Source organism: Tyto alba, unplaced genomic scaffold, assembly GCF_018691265.1.
Source record: "Tyto alba isolate M040663 unplaced genomic scaffold, T.alba_DEE_v4.0 Super-Scaffold_7, whole genome shotgun sequence".
Classification (NCBI taxonomy): Eukaryota; Metazoa; Chordata; class Aves; order Strigiformes; family Tytonidae; genus Tyto; species Tyto alba.
In genome coordinates this window covers 37,860,367-37,882,248 of record NW_024881328.1, presented here as the reverse complement: position 1 = coordinate 37,882,248, position 21,882 = coordinate 37,860,367, and the positions used below count along the sequence as shown (strand labels likewise).

General features: G+C 42.4%; 1 protein-coding gene across 34 annotated transcripts in view; it reads right to left on the bottom strand.

The window, feature by feature from the left end:
- The window catches only part of MAP2 (microtubule associated protein 2), a 235,414-nt gene that overhangs the window by 169,779 nt on the left and 43,753 nt on the right, over positions 1–21,882 (bottom strand). For 32 of the 34 annotated variants that reach the window (XM_042784416.1, XM_042784426.1, XM_042784427.1 and 29 more), the window contains exon 2: positions 19,386–19,425. The gene's annotated coding sequence lies outside the window, so the exon portion shown is untranslated. Of the gene's footprint in view, positions 1–19,366; positions 19,426–21,882 lie in introns of all 34 variants that reach the window. The other 2 variants (XM_042784417.1, XM_042784420.1) reach the window with 1 other exon arrangement.

Here is a 21,882-nt window from a genome sequence, read left to right as displayed (position 1 = left end):
CTAACACACACACCCCTCCTATGAAAGGGATCAGGAGAAAAAGAAACTGAAAGAAAAACAAAACAAACAAAAAAAAACCCACCCAAAAACAAAAAAGAAGAAATGGAAAAGGATGCAAGACAGAAGTCTGAAATGCATAGCAGGCAAGGAAATGAAAAGCACACATCCAGAACTGGGACTTTTAGAAATCCAGGGATCAGTTCTCAGTTCAAGCTTCATTCCTGGGCAGCCCGATGGGGGCACAGAAACCTGCTTTAGTAGAAAAGTCTCCAGCAAAGAAATTGCCAGCAAAGCCACTCCTTTGCCAAGTGCCCCATGCATGCCAGGCAGGCAAGGCTATGGCTTGCATCCTTGCTGAGAATCTCAGCTCCTCGCGCTGGTCTCATCACTGCGTTCCTTGCTACGAGACCCTGCATGTAGCTGGAGCGGCCCCTTACTGACACTTTGTGAGCCTCAGAGAGGCTTTTCCCACTCTCTTGTCTGGAAAGCATCTTGAATCCTTTCTTGCTTTGCTTGAGTAGAGGACAAGAGTGGTGCCTTGGTGACTTCAAGGGTAGAAAGGAAAGGTGGGACTCAGTAGTGTTCAACTGGAAGGGCAGAACCTGGGTAGATAAAACAATTCATTTGGGTGAGTCCTTGTGGCATCACTTTGATAATGGTTTTCTATTTTTGAAAGGCACCAGGAGCTTTGGAGAATGCAACCACTCTAGGCCTTTGATGTTTCTCAATTAGCTGAACCAACACTAGGACAGCCCTGAAAGTATTGGCACAAACTGGCTTCCACCCACAGAAGCACAAAACCTCTTTCCCTCCTCTGATAATTCTCAAGCTCCTGAAGAATGTGCCTTGACTGTCTGGTCCACACCCACATCCATAGACATCTCCTGGATGGAGGATCCCATATTCACTCCTCTGGCTCATGGAGAACATCTAAAATCAGAGCAGGGAGGGGGGGCAGAATTCTACAGCTCAAATCAGTCTAAAGTCAAACAAGGAATCCACGTGTTTCCAAAGATGAAGATAATAGTGAGCAGTTTAGCTTTGCTAAGGAAAACAAAGTTGTACAGGTGAGTGTGCATACACACTAAGCCTGTACCATCTGAAGCTTCAAGCGTTTGAGATGCAGTTGAGAAGGAATTATCTTTCACCTGGTGTGTTGTTAAACAGCTGTAGAGTCCCTCCTCTGGCAGTATAAACATGCTTTTTCTTTAGAGAGATGTAATCTGGGGTATGAAAAGAATTTTTTTAAAAAAGGAGTGTCCTTCCTATGCTCTAAATACACTGTGTGGATGACATTTGGGATGTAGGCATTGCCAGACTGAATGGACCAGTGTTTCCTCCAAGCTTGTATCCCATGGCCAAACATAGTGGACTCCAGACATTGTAGCAGATCATCTCCACCTCAAAATTTTATATTTTTTTGGGACATTTTGTTCCATTCACTCTGCAGGCTTACTGACCGTGAGGTTGATGTTCTCAGGACAGTAGTGGACTTCAGTAACGTCCCTTCTGCACAACCAGAAGCCCAGAGCAGAAGGTAATTTAAGCAGACAGACAGCAGACAAACATTCACACCTAAGAGTTCTGGCCATAGCCTATAAAAAAAAGGTCTTATGCAGAAGTATATCTAATCATGTATGTAATCCCCTAGAGTCTATTTATGGGCTTGAAAATTAAGACTGTACTTTGTTATTTTTCTGGAGGGAGGAAGCCTATGATTTCCTAGAGTGATGGGAAATAGCAGCGTTCCAGGGCAACTTTATTTACTTTATTATTTAATGTTCACACTCCTCAGTTTAGCACTTCAAAAATAAATGCCTTTTAACAGTCCACCTGCAGCACTAGCTATAGGACTAATGCAACATTTTCAGTCATCAATGGTTATTTAAGTGAAAATTAAATAAGGATAAAAACACAACAGAAGCAACCACCTCTGGAGTCTTCCACTCATACCAAAGTGTTTGTTGCTAGAATGGAAGTGAACAAGGCCCAAAGGTAATTTACAAAACAGTTCATGGCAAAAAAAAAAAAAAAAAAAAAAAAAAAAAAAGAGAAAAAAGAGGTGGGATTCAGAACAGAAATGTCATGTTGCTAATAAATATTGTTTTTCTATCGAATAGTTTCCATTAGTGGGGATGATTCACAACAAACACCACAGCCAGCCTACCCCCAGCAGTATTTAGTCGAAATGATGTTGAAACTCTCAGGAATAACATGTAATAACAATATGATTTCCTGCAGTGAAATGTCAGCCTCGAGCCCAATGCTACTGCTGAGAAGGCTGCAGCTGTGCCTAATGAAGACCATAAATGCTCCCCCCACGCCCCAGCAATGCTTCAAAGCAATGGTGGCACCTTGTCAAGAGGGCAGAAGTCACACCTCTTCTCAAATCTGCCATTCTGATAATTTGTTGTCATTGTAGCAGAGAAAATATGCCAACATTTAATGTGAAAAAGGGCCATTTCAGCACACTTTTCTGAACATAATTTATTTCTTCAAAATCCATGGAAGCATTTGTTCACTGAAAACTAACAAGTGTCTTAGTGACTTGAAGAACCAGTACCCAGAAACCATGGGAAAAAGCTGAAGGGAATCTGACAAATGCTTCCCCTTTCCAAGATCAGAGGACTTGATGCGCTCATCCTAGAGCAACCAGGTTAATACCTTTAAAACATAATCAACCACCATTCAAAACATAAATGTAATGGGATAAAAATGCAACTGTTGCTAGATCTAACTTGTACAAACTATGCTTCAGATACCAGATGACTCCTTGGGCTAAGTTCTCAGCATCTTGTGTCAACTTTTACTATCTACAAGACAGCAGAGATGTTCATCTTCTTAATTAAATATCTGATTACACTATTGTGGGTGCAATCCAGGACAACTGTTTGCAAGCACCAAAATACACATCCACTGTCCCCTAGTTAGGCAACCCACCCTTTGCCCTGCACGTATGCTGCATTCTTCTGGAATTTTGCTTGCATGATGTGCAGCTTTCTTGATCCAGTCCAAAGCTGTGATTTGCAAAGTCGAGGTGGGCAAAAAAAACCCATGTCTGAAGAAGGACCAAATCTTCTGCAAGTTGATGGTATCATCTGTGAAACAGTAATTGTCACAGCATTACCTTGCCTCCCTCCTTTTGTATTTCCAGGAATCTGGCTATCAGAATGCCTTTTGAGCACAATTTCTAACGTTATAAAGTCGTATCTCCAATCCACTCTCCTGCATGTTGTTAACTGTTTTTTGAAAGGTTCCCAGATTCTTAAAGTCTTGGGAAAAAGTTCAAACAGACTGAGATTGGTTTTAAATACACACATGCCTTGCAGCATGACATTTCTATAACTGCAGCCAAAATTTCCATTTACTTTAATGGAAAGTGACTGTTCTAAATTACTCCCCCCCTCACATCTCTACCCTCCTGTGCTCCTACTTGGATCTCCTTTCATTTCCTCACTCTGTCCATGCACTCAGACCTCCTTCACTGACACTGGGCTTTAGATTGCTGAATATCTCTTGCCCCCTCAGTGTAAGTCTCCCAAGCTTTATTCACTAGAGTCAGAAGAATTACCAGCCCTGCTACTGCAACTACTTATGTGCCCATAGATCCTTATTCACATGAGTAATATGGTACATCGATCTAAGTGTTTGCAGCGCCAGGAATGAAAAAATTTTGACTACAGTAATACAGAATTACTTGGACTGGCTTTAGCTTGGCAACGAAAACCAGCACAGCCAAGGCTTTGCTCTCATCTGCTCCCATCAGCTGAAGCTGACTTTATGATATGGCTCAAAAGCTTCAATTAAATGTGATCAGGGTACATGTTACCTTCATGGCTTTTGTTGGTGCCTTTTATAGCCTGTCTGGGTGTAAGAATCACTATAGTAACAGATTACTAAGCGGAAACATCCTTTTTTTTTAGTTAAAAAAAAAAAGAGACTAGGGAGAGGAAGAAAAAAAAAAAAAAGAAAAAAAAAAGAAGAAAAAGGTGGTAAAAATAGAACTGGCTGGAAACCAGAGACCACAAGAAGAGCTGGCTTACAGGAAATTGCTCTCATCAGTCACTAGATGGGAAATTTTTTCCCATGTATTACATGGATCATGCAGAGACAGGATGGTTTTACACACACTCAAAAAAGTATATTATCACAGGACAACCTAGCTTCAAATCTTGTATGGTTGGAAAGAAAAGGAACAGAGGGGCTCTTCCTTTACAGTCCATACCAGCAAAGCAGAAGGATCTCAAAAGACGGTTTGTCCACTGCATCTGCAAGTTTCAGTTACTGAGTTTTAAAATAAAAACATTTAAAAGTTTCAGCCAACATAAAGCATCAAAACCAAGTCAACAAAACAGTAACAGATACACCACAAAACAGAGGTGTAGGGTCTCTGACTTCAGTAGCTCTACTCATATGAGGGATCATTATTCATAGTAATAAAGTCTCATTTGTTCAGGTCTTTACACGCTGTTTCATTGCAGGAGTATTACACCTATTTTCACTGTGCCACTCTAATTGAGCTTAATAGCATATTTCTTAACCAGGTCTACAGCTACAGGCAAAGCTTACCTATTGCCTTTTAATACAAAAATGCTACATTTCCTAACCTGCCAAAACAAGTGGTTTTGTCACAGAATGAGCAAATGTTTGCACAAATGGGGCTGCTGTTGCACGATGGGGTCTAAGCCATGAATGAACAAATAGCTAAATCTCCTCCCAAACAGACAGCTTTTGTGATGCGCAATCATAATCACAATTTGGCTCTATCATCTGGCTAGCACTTCAAGCAGCTTTTACTAGTTATTCCTTGGTGCTCTGCAGGCAGTAAAGTGTAGGCTTCATTCAAAAAAAATGCCAAAATATTCACTGACAATTTGTTTTTGTTTGTGAAACCAGTTCTCCTAACAGCAATGCTGCTAATACACATGTAACTTGCTCCACAAGCACACTTGCTCCACGGTTCTGCAGCACGGCAAATGTAACATTAGTCCTGGTTTTGTGCCACCCGAGGTCACCCAGGAAGTCAATAGCAGAGCTGGGTTTTGAGCACAGACCACTTGAACACCACACTCCCTTGCTGTTGGCCATGGGACTGATATGGAGAGATATTATACCGTGCTCTGCCTCCGTATCACAATGTCCAAAGCCAGTCATGGTGACAAAGAATCCTACATACACAGCAAACTTTAGATCAATCCAGATAGCACGGGAACAAGAACTGCTAGGACTGTTTTCCACCACTTGCTGAGCTTCCGTCACCTCATTGACCCATTTTTTCAGGCCTGTTCTATTATTTCCATTATGTGGCTCAAAATTATCATTCCTATAAAAGCCATTCACCATCTTGGACTAGGTAACTCCCCCATCCCCAGCAACTTTTTTCTGTACTTCTTAAGGACCTCCTTCTGCCCTCCATTCACATACTAAGAAATACCTTCTTCCCCAAACACTCCCATTGCTGCACTGCAAATCTGGCACTGCAGCAGAGCTTGGATCTCGCACAGCCAGCAGAACCGTGAAGGACCAGCAACGGTGCAAAATTACAGAAGTTACCTGGGCTGCAGCCGTGGATTGGAAGGCCAAACTTCAGATCAGAAGAAAGAACTGGTCTGGGGAAGAAGTTATAAGGAACTGCAAAATTTAAGAATGTGACACATAAAACATCTGGTCTAGGAAGTCTAGATAAGTGGTTGGATTCCTTACCCGAATGCACAGGCCAGATGTGGCATTATTGTCACCTCCCAGTACTTACTCCCAGAATTATGTAATGGTCAAAAATTACAAAAATTCAGAGGTTAGGCTTTTAAGGCCACTGTTATGCCTATTTTAGGTCCTTTGTAATACAATCATGCACCAACTGCTCCTATATTTGTCTAACGAGTATCTTTTCCCATTTGTATTTTATAATAAAAACATTTCAAAGAAGAACCCCATAACATGTAGAATGATGGTTTTCCCCAATACTTGCCATGAAATGGATATTGAAAGCTCAGGAGAAATACTCAGGTCATAATCATGTTTAATAACAGAAATCTATCTTCCAGCAGCTAGCAAACAAAATAGGGGACCTGAAAGTTACTTTTACTGAAAGACAATCTAAAGTTCTAAATGTTTAAGGCATCACCTCTCCCTTTATTCTCCACCAGCATTTAGCACCTGAAACCAGCATTGCTCCCACATACATGAAGACATACTTTTACAAAAGGTGGGGCTGAACATAGTGCCTCTCTCTACTGAAGATCCTTTAAAACGATTTTGCACCCTGACCATCAGGAGGCAGGTCCAAGCCTCTTTCCAGACCCTTGCAAAGCTCATGTTTGCTAGACAGCCCCTCACCCCGAGGGGCAAGTTTTATTTACTCCTACATCACACATGGCTATAGAGACACTAAAAGGTATGGAAACTGTTAAACACTAAGGTCATGACAGAGACCTTAAGGTTTTCACTGTTTCTTTACATGCAGGATGTATGTACTAGCTTTACCACAGCAAACTCTCCCTGAATTCAGACAAGCACATAAGAAATAGCCAGTCACTGTCAGCCCCATTCTCCTTGTCAAGGACAACACCAGAATACATCACCTCTGGAATCACATCTACAGAGTGCTCTGGCACTGTCCCTGCCCTGTCCTACAGCATGGCTCATTTACCTGGCTCTGAGCACTGACCTTAAGCTGCTTTTCATTCCCTAGCTGCTGCACTCCCTGCAACTTACACTACCCCCAATCTAACCTCATGATAGTAAATAGTCACAGCCTGTGCTCAGGCAAAATTTTAATCTGCACTCATTGATTTGGCATAACTTTCCCAGTTATTCCTGCCTGAATAAGCTACTTCCACATCTTTGCTTGACTTTTTTTTTTTTTTTTTTTTAAGTTCTTATCTCTATTTAGCGTCTTTTCCACCCCATCTCCTTCAGCACCTAGGAAGCCTACAGACACCTCAGCAGCTAGTCTGCTATAGATAAGAACTTCCCTGCCATTTACCAATTTGTTTCAAAGCAGAATACTACAAAAATCTCTGCTCCACCCTGAGGAGCAGAAGAAAGGTCATGCCTTCTACTGTTTTCCTGCTGATAATCCAAGCAACCTTTCCTGTTCAATTTGCAATCAGCACTCAGAAGTCCTGCAGTTTAAAAGCATGACCCAGCACAACGGCATTATGCAAGGCCGAGTTGAGACACACAGTCACAGAGGCTCTGTGGGGAGACAGTGCCCCATCAAATACACAGACTGGTCTCTGCAACAGGGCATGCACACAGGGGCAAGCATAGCACCCATCTCCCAATAACTCACCAATATACCCAATCCACTGGTCACCAGTGGAGAATAGGGTCTGAAGCATACTTTTTAATCAGGTGGAGATCAGAAAACTTCTCCAGCGGAGGGCAAGATTTAAAACAGGAGAACCAAAGACAGTTCTAAATCAAAGTGGTAAATGTGACAGCTCCCACGCAAAAAAGCCTACCAGCACATACACTGAGACACACAGAGTTCATGTAACCCTGCAAAACGAGGCAGGATATTTGCAGAGGAAATCAATCAGAGCTGAAGAAAGTAGCCCTTCTAGAAATGCAAGCGCTGACATTTTACAGGCTGCTTCTCAGGAACATGGATTTATTTCGCAGTTAAAATGTTTTGTTCAATCTGCCTGGAGAACAGGCCAGAAGCAATCGGACCAGACCAGGTCCCAAGCCCTTTCATTAGCACAGCAGCATCACTTTTGCTTATCCCCTGCTCAAAGGGGTCTGTTTTCAGACTCCTAAGGTAGATGACAGCCTCCTGAGATCTGCTGCTCCTGTGAAAGTTGATATGAAAGACACACTGTGAGCTAACATCTCCTGAGAATCTCTACATTTTGTCTGCACCTACAAATGCAAAACTCAGACTTTTGCCCCACATCCCCACATGCCACTGCTGAACCTATACCTGAATCCCAACTTCCAACTGCTGTACAAAACTAATTAGGAAGCTAATACTGGTTCCTGATCAAGGCAGACAGAGCCTAAAAGGCAGGGCAGTGTCTACTCTGCACCATTACAGAGAAGGCAGTACTGAGCGCCCCCCTTAGCCTTACAGCAAGGGTCTGGCTACACTGGCTCGGCTGCAGAGCTGAGTCACGTTACACTCTCTTTTAAGAGGTTCTGCAAAACGCCACCCTCTGCTCCAGCTCCAAAGGCTCCACAGGGCTCTGTGCAAGGGGGAAACACAGGATTTGCAGACAGACCAGCAATATTTCCAGACCTGTAGGGCTAAGCTTGGGCTTTCCTGCTCAAAGACTCTAAACCAACACTTAAAACAAAAATACCCCCTTGCTTTTTGAAAACTTCTGGACCGGCTCTTGGTCACTCCACTTTGTCCAAATGTCCCTCTGCCTTTTCCTTCATTTTTTTTTCCTTACAAGATCAAGTTTTATCTACAAAGTCATGCATTTTAGAAAAGCCCTGAACCCACAAATCACAGCTGCTGTGCCCAGGCACATGATTCATAACGACAATAAAGTTGTCTGAGGCTTGTCTACTCTGTTCTGCACTGACACTAATTCTAAAGATTAAAAATGAGATGCAGATTGCTGCTTCTGTAAATATACTCTGTAACCTTCATGAACGCTGGGTAACCTTCAGCCTCAGCTTCATTCCTTACCTGCAAAACATATCCCATACAGGCAAGTTACTACCTTAGCATCTCCCATGCCTCTCTTCTCTTCATAACTAAACTTAAGTACAACAAAGTATAAAACCTGTTCACACTCAGAGAAGAGCTCTAGGTCTTTGTAACATCTGCATCACCAGATACAGGCTGGAGAAAGTAGTTTCTGGAAACACTACGGAACAGAAGCCTTCCTAAGGCAGCCCTTAACCCATTGCCTATTGGCAGATACTCATTCAGGTTGCACAGCAGGAAAGAAGCACTCAAAAAGCCTACAATAAGGCTGGTCACCATAAGGAGGTGACACCATTGACTGACATGCTTCAGCTAAAGCAGCAGACAGCATGACATTCACATTTGAATATACCCAGAGAGATTACAGTTTAAAAGAGACCCCACCAACTAAATCAGTGGCCAGTGTCTGTGATATCAAGCAAAGACTGCTCCCAAAATGGTGTGCTTCCATCCTGAAAATTCATCTTTTCAACTGGGAATACAGGAGATGCTTCCACACACAACAGCAGCCCCTCTGTGCCACTCAGGCTTTCACCCTTTTCACACCCACAAGGACTCAATGAGGAAGGGTGGGTGAAGTCAGCATGAAGAAAAGACACCCTGCTCCTGACTTCCATCTAAAAAAAATATCAGAGCTTGCCCCTAGCCCAGATAAATTTATCTAGCATACAGCTTGTCCAGACAACCTACAGGGTCTAAATGGCACATCTCCTGTGAAACCCATGGGTCTCCAACTGGGCAGTCCTTTCATGTACTGCTCAGCTGAACTTGAACCTTCTTGCCTCAGCTAACAGGCTGCAAGGTCCACCCAGCTTTAAACCTGCTGCTTTCATTGCAGTCCTCTGACACGGAAGAGTTTGACTCCAGGGGTCCCAACAGTGGTGCCTCTCACCAAAAGGAGCGTGGCCCGGTCTACAGGACTCCCCCATTTCTTTTTGATTGCTCTCTGGCTTTTCCAGCCAGGAGTGATACAAGGACTTTGGGAAAGTAAGTTCATCCATCAGGTTCTAGTGGGGAGCTGCATAGGACAAGTTGGTAAGCAGCTTCTTTTTGCACGTTTATCATTTTCCTGAGTGGAGATTTTTGCTTCATTACAGTAGCCAAGAAAACGCAGAGCTGCTTCAGCTGAGGTACAGCAGAACACACTATATTTTCCTTTATCTTTTTTCTTTCAAACAATTGCAGTTACTCCAAAGAACACAGTGAGAGAAGGAACGTTCCCCTGCTGGGACAAATAGGCTACAGGATTTCTCCAAACTGCAAATTATTTTATTATTTGTTAATTATTAGCAGTGCTGTAGAAAGAGACCAAACACTTCAAACTCAGATCTAGATTTTGTTTTGAAATACCTTTTAAATGAAAGGTGGTCTCTCCCGTACTGCTATTGTACAAACAGACTCACTTTTGTCTATTCACAGTGAGACCCAAAAACCATTTTAAAAAGGGAGGGAACTGCCCATCATGGGCAGAAACAAACAAGACAAGTTCTTGCGCTACAATACTTCTGTGAGACTTGCTTCTTCCATCTCACAGGGTGACAGATGAACATTGAAAGCAATTTTACTTCTTGTTCTGTCAGCACATGAAACACCTAATAAATCCCGAGATGTAGAAAACACCCAGAAGGCTTTTTTTCTATTTCTTTTGGCTGCATAATTACAGGCAGTAGTTACAACACTCATGCTACCTCCCCCTCTGCCCTTGCAGAAATAATAGGCAAACAATTTGAGAAATACAAAATATACCAGGGGGAAACCTAATTGCTACATTTTGTGTAAATATAGGACATCTTTCAGGCATCTGTCTGGCTAGTACAGGATCTGGTGCTATTCTTAGCAGAATGGCTTGATTCAAGTAATTCATTTTCTTAAATGGTTTATTTGCATAAGACTGTGAGACACCTGACAGCAGGCAAAAAGCAGCCACAGCAGCAGGTGCTGCACTGATCTCAGGCCTCAGTGCTGATTAACACCAGCAGAGATGCTGATCCTGAGGAATACATAATTGCTGCTCATGGCCCACGACTATTTTCCCAGCCCCAGTACCTCCTTCTCTGCCGTGTACAAAAAGCACTTCCTTTTCATCCTCAGATAACATAGCAAAACCAAAGGGCCTACCATCGGATGGCAGCCTGGGGCTTCTGCTGCCCACACAGCCTGCAACAGCACTCCAGAAGGCCTGGAAGGGGAAAACAAAGATGCCAGACCCAGCTGGCAAAGTTGCTGATGGATTCAGCAAGGCCAGACTTCACACAAGGGAAGCGTTAATCCCATGGAAAGCAAGAAAAAAATCATGGGGATGTGCTGCTGTGTGATGTCTTCCCAACCCTTCACGCTGAACCAAAGCTGAGGTTCCTCAGAGATGGGTCCTTGCACCACTACCATAACTGGCTATTGCTTTAAATTTGGTAGGCATTATACTCTCAGACAATTTGACTGGCCTGACCAAAAAGAAAGCAAACCCTCTACCATATGCTCACTATTACCACCAACCTCTGCAACCAGCAGTAATGATAACAGAGTGAAGGCTTTCCTGGTTGCCATGTTACAGATGTTGCTCAGTATCTTCATGGTGCATTTCTGAGACCTCGGAGCCTGTTTGCTGGCTGCTATAAATGCATGTGGGTGCAAGTCTGTTGCAATTAATGGAGCTATAGCAATTTCGCAGATAAATAAGCAGATGGTCCTGATGCTTCAAGCTTTCTAGCACAAACACAACATGCACAATTGCATTCTGACATGAAGAGCTTAAGCACGGCAATCTTCAGTCTCAGCTCCTGCTTATTATGAAAATGCATAACTTAACAAAAAATACTGGCAGAATCAGTCAGAATTGCATTTAAAAGCTATGGTCAGCTCCCACAGCTCACATACGAAACTTGCCTTGCTATTTCCTTGAGAAAAGCAAGAGCTTTTCATCCAAAGGAATAGTTTCCTACCTGATGAGTTGCAGTCCAGATTTTCTCCTTCCGAGTACATTATAGTGCCTCAGATGCATGCACCCCTGTTCTAATTAGAAACAAAGTATAGGTTGATATACTTATCTGTCCACACTGTTACTGTTTGCACTGGGGAGCCATTCTTAGTTGTTAGGTGAGGATAAGCTGTTAATTATGATGTAAAGTGGAAACAGGCACCTTGATGGAAGTGACAACAAAACACTGCATGGGGCTCAGGAGATTGGAGTCTGATCCCCACTGGGCCACAGACTTGCCTACTGTCTGCAGATGCTATTAATGTCTTGAGACTTGCCTCATTTTCTCACATGCAAACTGGAGATACTAACGCTCCCTTTGTACTTCAGGAATGGATCTACCAGGAGGCTCCTCCTTCACCCTCTCTCTGCCTCAGGTCTGGAACTAAACACCTTCACAAAAGAGTAACATGGCATTTTTCTGGCTCCTAAACTCGGCCCCCCAGTCACAGGTCAGGTGAAGATGCAGGGCTGTACGCTGCTTAGGAACACAGGCTCTACCCACAGTCTTGTATGAGTTCAAACTCATTTGTGACATGATGCAGGCTTGTTTTTGGAAACAGTAAACCCCTGCACCTTTCTTTTGACCTCCCATCCCACTTCCATAGCAAGGATTTTTGGACTGGTGCTATTCCCTGACTGGTGTTTTCCCCAGGAAGCCCCAGGTCCAAAAGCCTTTCTCCAATGCAAACATTCAACCACACAGGTTTGCCACTCACCTGGCTCCTATCCCCATTGCACATATTCCCATAAACTTTTCTACAGGAAGATCATTATTTAGTTCAGCAGGTACCTCAAGAAGGGGGGTGAGGAACCAAATGAAAAAAAAAAAAAAAACAACCAACCAAAAAGCCTATAAAGTTCTGGATTTCAAAACGAGCACCACTGTGATATATTGTATCTTCCCTAGCTCTGAGCTTTTGATTCAAATAGTTGGAAAGAGCAGTCTGAGTGCAACAGCTCAGCTAAGAGCACATGAATCTGTTGACTTCTTGACTTCAGTTCTGTGTGACAGCCAAATCTCTCCTAGGACTGCACTTAAAAAATGAGGATTGAGGTTTTCGTATTTTCAGCCACATAATTTCCCTTGACTCTCATTCAGAAGAGGGGCCTTTGGAAGCCTCAGCTCAAAGCAAGCACCACTGCAGCACCAAAGTATGAGATAACAGCATTTATAGCAATGCCTAGGCAAAGCAAAGCACCATGCTGTACAGCATTTGGATTATAAACCTATCTAATGGGGAAAACTGGCAAAGCGTAAAGAGCCCCCTGTGCCAACAGTGGTTAAATAGAGATGACAGTGACATGGACCTCTAAACAAGTATTTTCCTGTTTTTTGGTCAGGAACAAAACATCATGAGGTCCCATACATGCCCAACTCTCTCAGCTCCTAGGCTAGTGTTCCCCATACTGAATCAGACTGCATTCCCTAAAAGCTTAGGGCTGGCTGATGATTTCCATCAGGATTTGAGACACCAGTCCTAAACAGACTAGGAATTATAAACCAAATGACTTGACAAAATTATTTCAGCTACACATAACTATCTAGAGGAGAGGTAACAGAATACTTATGATTTGTGTATCCTAAAAAGTGTTATGTGTTTTGTTCATGTAGTAAAATAACCAGATGATTATAATAGTAAAAAGGCACATCAGTTCCAAACAAAACCAGTGGCATTTTGTATGAAAGTTTTAAAATTAAATACCTTCTGACTTTATACATTGCTCAGACAAATCAATTGAAGCTCAGACAAATGAACTGAATTCTACAATCCACCTATCCTAGTCTGAAAATCATTAATTTGGTGAATGGCTCCCATTAATCCCATATGCTTCCAAGGTGAGAAGCAACACTAAAAGACACTGTAATGCCTTTAGATAATGAGACATGTTTATGCCTGCAGCAATTAAGAGCTGGATAAAAAATAACCAATGACTGTTATCTCATTTCTCTCAGGATGTCATCCCTTTTCTCTCACAGACCTGGCCACATGGAAAAACCTGACATTCCCTTTAGGCAGATCTGCAGTGAGACCCTCCATACTGCCCTATCAGATTGAACGGCTTTAACCCTGGTTCTGTTGTAGCTTTTTTCCACTGGTACTAGTAAGAAGTGACTGTATGGGAGGAAGGAAAGACTCTTGACATATCACCTGTTGAGTGGTAATGGTTCCAGAAACTTGTGAGGACATAAGGAAGGGAGATAACAATCTATGAACAGGATATGAGTTGGAACTGTAAGTAACAGAAGAGCTTCTATTTCTGAGTGCTACACACTGAAATGCTTTCTCCCCACCAATAACAGAAAGATACTCACGTCATAAAGGCATTACAGCCACTGTACTCAAAAGGTGTAAGTGAAGCAAACCTTGTAGATAGAGATGACATCTCTTACAGCTGGGAAGAAAAACAACCTACCAAACAAATAAACAAACCAACCCAAAAGAAGAAAAGCTTTCAAGAATAGAAACTTTTATCCAGGTCTTCACCATGCACCTGCAAACCTGTCTGCTTTTCCTGCTACATCAGATAATCTTATAAAATATGTTCTCTCTTTCCAAACAGACTTGTCTTGATTAATTTAAACTTCTCAGGTTAGAATTAAAGGGCATAATGTCTCTTCTTTAATACTGTCACAGGAGACGTCACTGCTGTATTACAAAGAAAAGGCCTGGCTCCTACTCCCATTGAATTCAAGAGCAAAACTCCCACTCATTGCTATGGAGAGGGATGTAATCAAAATTGTTATTATCCTACTGACTTCCAGACTCCTGGTAAGGTATGCAGGTAACAAAGGATGTGTTTTTACCCTACTGAATTACTAAAATGAGAAATAACAAATAAGTATTCTAAGGGCCTACTGGCTGGCCTAGTCATTCCACAGAAATAAACTGCATCACAGAGTGTTTGAAGATTGAGCATTAAGTAGAAGCAGACGCTTGCAGTTCTACAATATGTTGTTTCCTTTTAAAAAAGTTGTGTACCACCTGTTCCTTCCATTTGCTGTTTTTTCCTGAAGACATTGGTGGCAATGGAATTAGTCGTTAAAAAACAACCCACAAACACTTACTTGGTTAACTAACTAGCACTTGGGAGCTGCTGGCGTCAGTAAGAACAACTTCCTCAAATACTCCCTCAATAAATATTTTTCTGGCCCTGCCTCTGGGTTTCACATCTGGTGTTTGGTAGAACATTAACTCAAGCATTTGCCATCACTCAGGAAACTGCTGCTTTTTAAACTCTGCATCTTCATACATTATATGCAATCACAGACAATGAAAATCAAAGTGGCCCTTAAAAAGAGCACCTATTATGCATATTCATAATCTCAGGCTTTGAATTATTTGAGTAAGTGGGATTTGGACATGTAGTCGAAATGCCCATGTGCACCTGAAAGAGAACAAAAACAAGAAGCCAGTTCTGCTGCTGTGCAATATTGACATACTTGTGCTGTCTTCAGCAGAGCCCTGCCAATTAGAAATCTGGTCCATTGGACTGAATACTGCAAGCATAGCTGGTTCAGAGTCATATGGTTGCCAGCTGGTTTGTCTGCACTACTGGAGAAAAGATACTACAGCCACAACCTTCATTCAACACCTCCCACTTCATTTCCTCCCTGGCAAAGGAGCTAGGGCAGACGGGCTTCCCTGGTCCCCATCCTACCCACAGGCTGCTGGGGAGGAGGGCGTCACACCAGCACCCTTCCTACTTTTACATGTATGAACATAGGGAGCATCGCACAGGTCTGCAAGGCGCACTCTCAGTCCACAAGACAGGGCTAGTTAACCAAGCAGTTTGATGGCCTCCACCCTAAACTGCTGGATGCAGGCCAGGACATACGTTTTTCTAACTCTTCAGCATACTGGCCAGACCACAGCCCTCCTGCTGCCCAGGGCTAACAGGATCACCTACTGAGAGGGCAAGGCAGTGCGCTGCACGTCCCAGCAAAGTGCTGCAGGGGCCAAACACCACATGAAACCTCTGGATGGAGGAACTCTCTCTGCCCCACGCACTGGAAGGCTGCTTCTTACAAGAGGAGCACTTGGAACAACAACACAAGGCGCACTTCCAATCAACTGGATTTTATTTTCTTTTTTTTTTGCTAAGCTGAGGGTCCTTGTGACTTCCAAATGAATAGCCAAGGCTCAGTCTAAGAGCTTCTGCCTCACGTGACGCTCTATGGTATTTTAACAGCCCTTAGCATCAAACCAAAGGATGATGGATGTGATGTCAATGCCTTCAACAGGGAAGCGGGTCTGGCTTTCTCTTTTCTTTTACTTTAGCACAAAGAGAATAATATCACACAGGAAATCCGTAACAGAGAAAGGAGTGGGCCTAAGGATAACATCCTTGTTGTTTGGCTGTATGGACTGCCCTCACTCCCCTGTACCAGACACATGGCATCACCCTCCTCCTCAGGAATCTCTGCCGTGGGAGCTCTTGGCATTGCTGAATCCCTTCACACTTTCTGTTCCTAGCAGCAGAGTAGGAGAGACTGGTAATGATGAGTGTATGTCAGCACCTCCAGAAAACAACTTGAGGTGCCTAATCTTACACTGGGAACTAGAGAACCAGTACACTCTGGTGTGATGACACTTAGATTTCTCCAAGAGATCAGGCGCATTATTACAATAATTTTATTTTCTGGGCTATAGAAGACCATTTTTACAAGATAAACAGCCCAAAAGAGCAGCAATTTTAAAGGCAGAAACACAAAAGACTCCATGGTACTAAGTGGTGATCACAGTTCTCGTATCACTCTCTTAACAGTATAGAGGTAAATGCTCAGGTGGATCTGTCTCTTTATGGGGCTTGTAAGAACACCAGCTCATTCAGTTTCTTCAGACCTCACATTCAACAGAGATGTCCAAAACCCGAAAGCTATTTCTAGATTCAGTGGAAAGAGAGAGGTTTTCCAGAAAATGGCTCAACCCCATGTGACGTGCAGAGCCCTCCAGAGGTGCACATCTACAGACTCTGCTCTCTGCAGGAGATCAGGGCAAGCACAGTTCTCACAAGCAGTAACCACACACAAGGGCCTAATGTTAAGCTAGTCAACACAGGTCTTTGGGCTTTTGATAAAATTCTTTCCATTTTTTTTGTTCATACCACATGGAAATTCACTATGAATTAGTACAGGCCTGAGAACTATTTCCTGCATACACTCATGTTCTTCTTGTGAAATATTCTGATAAGATTTAAAATTAGTTTTGTTACTTTCTTTTTTTTTCAGATTCTCAGTCAAAAACAACTGTTGTGCTTACATTTCATGTTTTGCTTTGAGGATTTGGGTTTTATTGCCCTGCAAGTGTGAAAAATTAGGTGATATTTAGGTTCAATATGTGCCTGAGCTTGCAGAGACAGGCCTGAAACAAATGGTCTTGCTTTCATTCCTTTGTGCAAGATACACAACTGCTATGTGATGAGCAAGAATAAGAGGGAAGGTGCTTTGGGGCAGTCTAGAAAGTGATGCAAGAGTCAAAACAAGAAATGAGTGAAGATTTTTTTCTGTGCTACTATATGGGTTGTGTACCAGGTTAAGAGAGGGTTATAAGGAATTCCGGCTATCAAGACAAAAGTAAGAGCTGAACATTTAGTGTGCTGTGCAAGTGTAACATGATCTGAACATGCCTTAGATTCATGCAGGAGAAGAGGGATAGAGAATAGTATCAGATAGAAGAACATAATTCAATGTTTAAAGTGTTTATTCAGCCTTGGTCTGGGGCTGCTCCTGCAGCCTGCACTCAACGTTTGATTGGCTTACTAAAATGGGATTTAGGCAACCGATTATTTGATTACAAGAAGCTTTTTGCTCTCAATTTATACAGGAACAACTCTTGTCCACATGATAAATTGTGAGTATCTCAAACACAGCTGCAAGTACCCATATTCTGGGTACCGGGAGAACTGGATTACTACTCACTTCTAAGAGCAGACGAGTTTAACTAGCCCTTTCAGCAAACAGCTCACCAGCCTGCACTGACTTTCCTGGTTACACGCATCACTGCTTGTGATGGGCTTTTGTAAGAGCAGACAGCACATTCAACACCTGCCATCGATATGTTTGAAGCTGAGACTAGCACCAATGAGTTAAAATGCAGAATGAACTCGTCTCCACTGCTGTTCTGTGCATAGAGCACCCACCAAACAGCTTCGTCTACACCTCAAGCTCAGACCATCGAACTGCAGTCTCCCATTAGAGTTATTGGACTTAGCCTCATTACATTTGAAAAACCCAGCTCTTCCTGCCCATTTAACTTCTTGCCTAGTGGAATCATGTTCAATGACACACAGAAGCTGACAAAGAGTAGTTAAAAGTATTGTCTTGCACTTACTGAAATCAAAGCTAGACTTTTTCTCACTGGACCAGGATTAATACCATGAGCAGGTTCATTTCAAGTATGTTGACAACTGAAGGCTTGTTGATAAATTTTCACACCTCACCTGTTTCCTTCGCAGCCTTCCACAAACACATGAGACAAGGCTTACATGACCGCAGCAATTCTTCTCAGCATCTTGAAAATACTAACAGTACCTCTGCACTGCAGGCCGTCACAGTTATAACACAGTATTTCAGAGCTGGTGACAAACACTGCTCTCTGAAACACCCAGCAGAGATACTGCTGCTCACTCTCCTACTCTAGAAAGTACTCATACCTTTAGACATAGGAAAAAAGAACCTCCGAGAGGGAAAAGAGGGGCTGCAGTAAGAGCAGCAGTGTTGCAGCCAGTAGAAACTGCCCCCAGCACACAGATGCAAGCAACACACATCTCAGTTTTTACTCCATTCCTCACCCTCGAAAGAAGGACAACCATCAGCTCCAGGAAAGAAAAATAAACAAAAGTAAACCTATGACTTCATAGCTGTGCAGTGTCAACAGATAAATCTGGTGCTTGAAAACTTCAAGTAGCTGAGATCAGCACTTTACTTTGCTGAAGGGGAATGACCAAATAATTGTCCTTGCAGCCACCACTAGATAAAGTAAAAATGGTATTTACTGGTTCTCTTTGTGTTGTTTTTCACCTGAGCCATTCAAATAACCAAAAGCTGTCTGCACGCATTACACAAACCCTCCTCTGAACAGATAATGCCAGGGTGCAGTGGGAAATCCAGGGATCAGCATTTCTTTGCATCTGTGCTGCGTTGCAAATTTGCGTATTCTGTAAACAACCAACCTCAATAAAACATTTCAACAAAGCAGAGGAACGAACCCTCAAACATGGTGATCATGTGGTGACTGACAGACCGGTGATCAGTGCATGTTGCAGAGAACATTCTTGGCAACGATGAACCCTAAATTTGAAGTGTGAGAAGAGAAAAATGCCATGTCATAGGTTCAGCTTGCAGTGCTTGTACTCAGTAGCACTGGCTTTGGATAGCTCAGCTCATACTGCTGATAGGACATTCCCTACAGAAAACTGACACCTGCACAAAAAAGTTGGCAAAAATCCCAATGCCTTTTCATTTTCACTTAAGTTTCCACCTCTGTGCCATAAACACCTTCAGTGTACAGCCCAGGAAATGAACGCATTCTCTTTGTTTAAAACTCCATCAAAATACAGAACACACATACATGCAGACACAGGAGGAGTCCTTGTCAAATTATTTGGTTTTGTTTGAACAAGCCACAGAGATTCACTAGACAATCCATCCTAGTAAAGTTGAGATGTACAGCATTTCCAGTGCTCTGCAATGAGTGATACAAGACCAACAAAAACAGAAAGCCCACCTTTTGGTGGTGTTCTCACCTTGTCAGTCACAGGATATTTTAGTTCAGGTTTCCACAATCTGAAACAAAGTAAAAGCTCTCAGTTAGTGGCAGCTATTAAAGGAAAAAGGTTCTCATTTTATTAAATGAATTAAAGACTCATGAATTGCAACATGTGATTAACAAAATACCTTCCTTCTCTGCTTTTGGTAATGTGCAAAGTTACACCAAACTCCCTTTCCAGTGACTAGGACCTCTCCCACCAACATAGCTTACACCCCTTTGCATGCATCAGACCATGTCCCACGCCTGTTCTCATCTAAAGTGGGTATCCACAGAAAAGCAGATTCCACTAAAACACAGGATACACTGATGGTTTGCGTCAGGATCAGAGTTTCACAGAAATAACTAAACCCCTTCTTCCTTTACAGAAAGATGATGTTCAGGCAAAAGACCTTTCATGTATCTAGACTCACCAGAAATGATTCACCAAAAACTACAAAAGATGGTAACAGCAACAACCAAAAGTACAAGGAGTCAGCAAACAAAGAATGTAGATAATACAACTTCATTTACCAAAAGCTTCCTCATTTCCAGGAATCCCACAGTTATACCACACAATAAAAAATAATGTGCTTACAGGCTGCAGACCAGACCGATGGGACCTATAAATTGAATATAATGTAAGTGAGTCTCATGTACCACAGAAAAGCTCCAATGAGGAAGTGCTGCTCAGCAGTCACAGAAGAGAATTCTCTCTGGTGCTACAGCTGTTTATTGCATGACCTTGGGCACATCCTTAACTACTTTGTGCTCTAGTTACTACCACATCTTACAGTGAGTATAATATCATTGCAACAGCATAAATGAGGGTTAATTACTGCTTTGCTAATCCTGGGAAAGGCTGGGCAGGGAAGAAGCACCTATAAAGTGCAAATTGTTGGTATTTATGGATTGTATTGAATTGCCCAAGAAGGAAGGAAACCAAACAGACTTCCCTTCCCAGCTTCAAGCCAACAGCCAGCAAACGGACTATTTTCCAGTACTATCACTCCTAACTGGCATGCACCCTGCAGAATTAACTTCTGCCAGAATGTGGGCAACAAAAATCACAGCTGAACAAAGCTACAGAAGATGGAAGGGTGGGGACATTTAAATGCCAGCAGGAATAAAAGCACTTTGTACTTCTAGTCAACTTTATTATGTCTCACAGTATCCATGAACATACAGATTGTCACTGAAAGCAAAGGGAGTCTTGTCTCTGACTGTATCAAACTTAGAAATTAAGCATTTCATTTCACAGAAAGGTTGTGAAGGGCAGATTCAGTGTCTTGCCAAAGTTAACATGAGACAATCACGAGCGGAAAGCAAGGACCCCATTCCTACCTCCTGCTTTTAAGTATGGGGTAACTTTCTGAAAGCAAAAAACCACCAAGTCTGTATTGCACGCTGCTGTCATAACTGAGGATAAAGATGGAGTTGTAACCAGGAGAAAAGCAGAAGAAAACTGAAGATAAAATATTTTTTTTTCTCCCTATACCAGAAAATGAAAAATCAATTCTTACAATATGCTGGCCAGGCGTGGTCCCTATTATCTTTGCTTAATTCCCTATGTCTGAGAAAGAAATCAGCTCTAAGCTGGTTAGACTTGCTAAATGAGATTCATCTAAGGCCCCAGCCCCGGGTACAGTGTCAGGCACCAAAGATTTGGCATTCTTTAGGAAGATGCTGCTTGTCCAGACACTGTTAATAATGGTAGCAAAACACAACTATCTAACAACTCATACATAATATTCCCCACTCAAGCAAGACCCCATTCACCATCTCCTAATCTCTGAGGAACTCCCAGTCCTTATCCAGAGCAAGAGATGAGTACGGACTATACCAGCAGGATCTCTTTTATAAAGCTTCTGATGAGCATATGACAGACAAGCACACAACCCTGACACTTCCAGCATCTTTAAGGCCTGGTCCACAGGTCTCTCCTTGAGATACTTTAGAATCATCCTAATGTCTTGGTTCATGATAAAAGGGAAACAGACTTGTTCCTAGCAAGATAATATGGCCAGGAAACACCAATCAGACACCTATTTACTTTTCTGATAAAATTACACTCAGTTAACCCAGCTTTAGGAATCTCAAGATTTTCAGAATCACAGCTCTGACTCATGCAGCCTGTGATGAACACCCAGGATACATTTAGGAAAAGGCTACTAATAAATAAAGTACCATGCCAACTGCTTGACTCAGAGAAAATACAGTTAGCACTGCTACATGTTGGCATGTTGTCTTCTGAATACTTGTTTGCTAATAAAATCAGGAGTTGTTTTTAAAGAATATGCCTATATCGAATAATTTGTCTACCCTTTTTCTGTATCTACAGTGTCATTTGCTAATGCTCTCAGCTTTTATGTGAAGTTGGTGATCCTGCAAGGAGTCACACTGACAGATCTGATTAGCAAAGTCTTTCCCTAGCAGCTTTCCAGTAACATGCAATAGGAAAAAAAGTTGTCCAGTATTTCCCATCTTTCATCCTA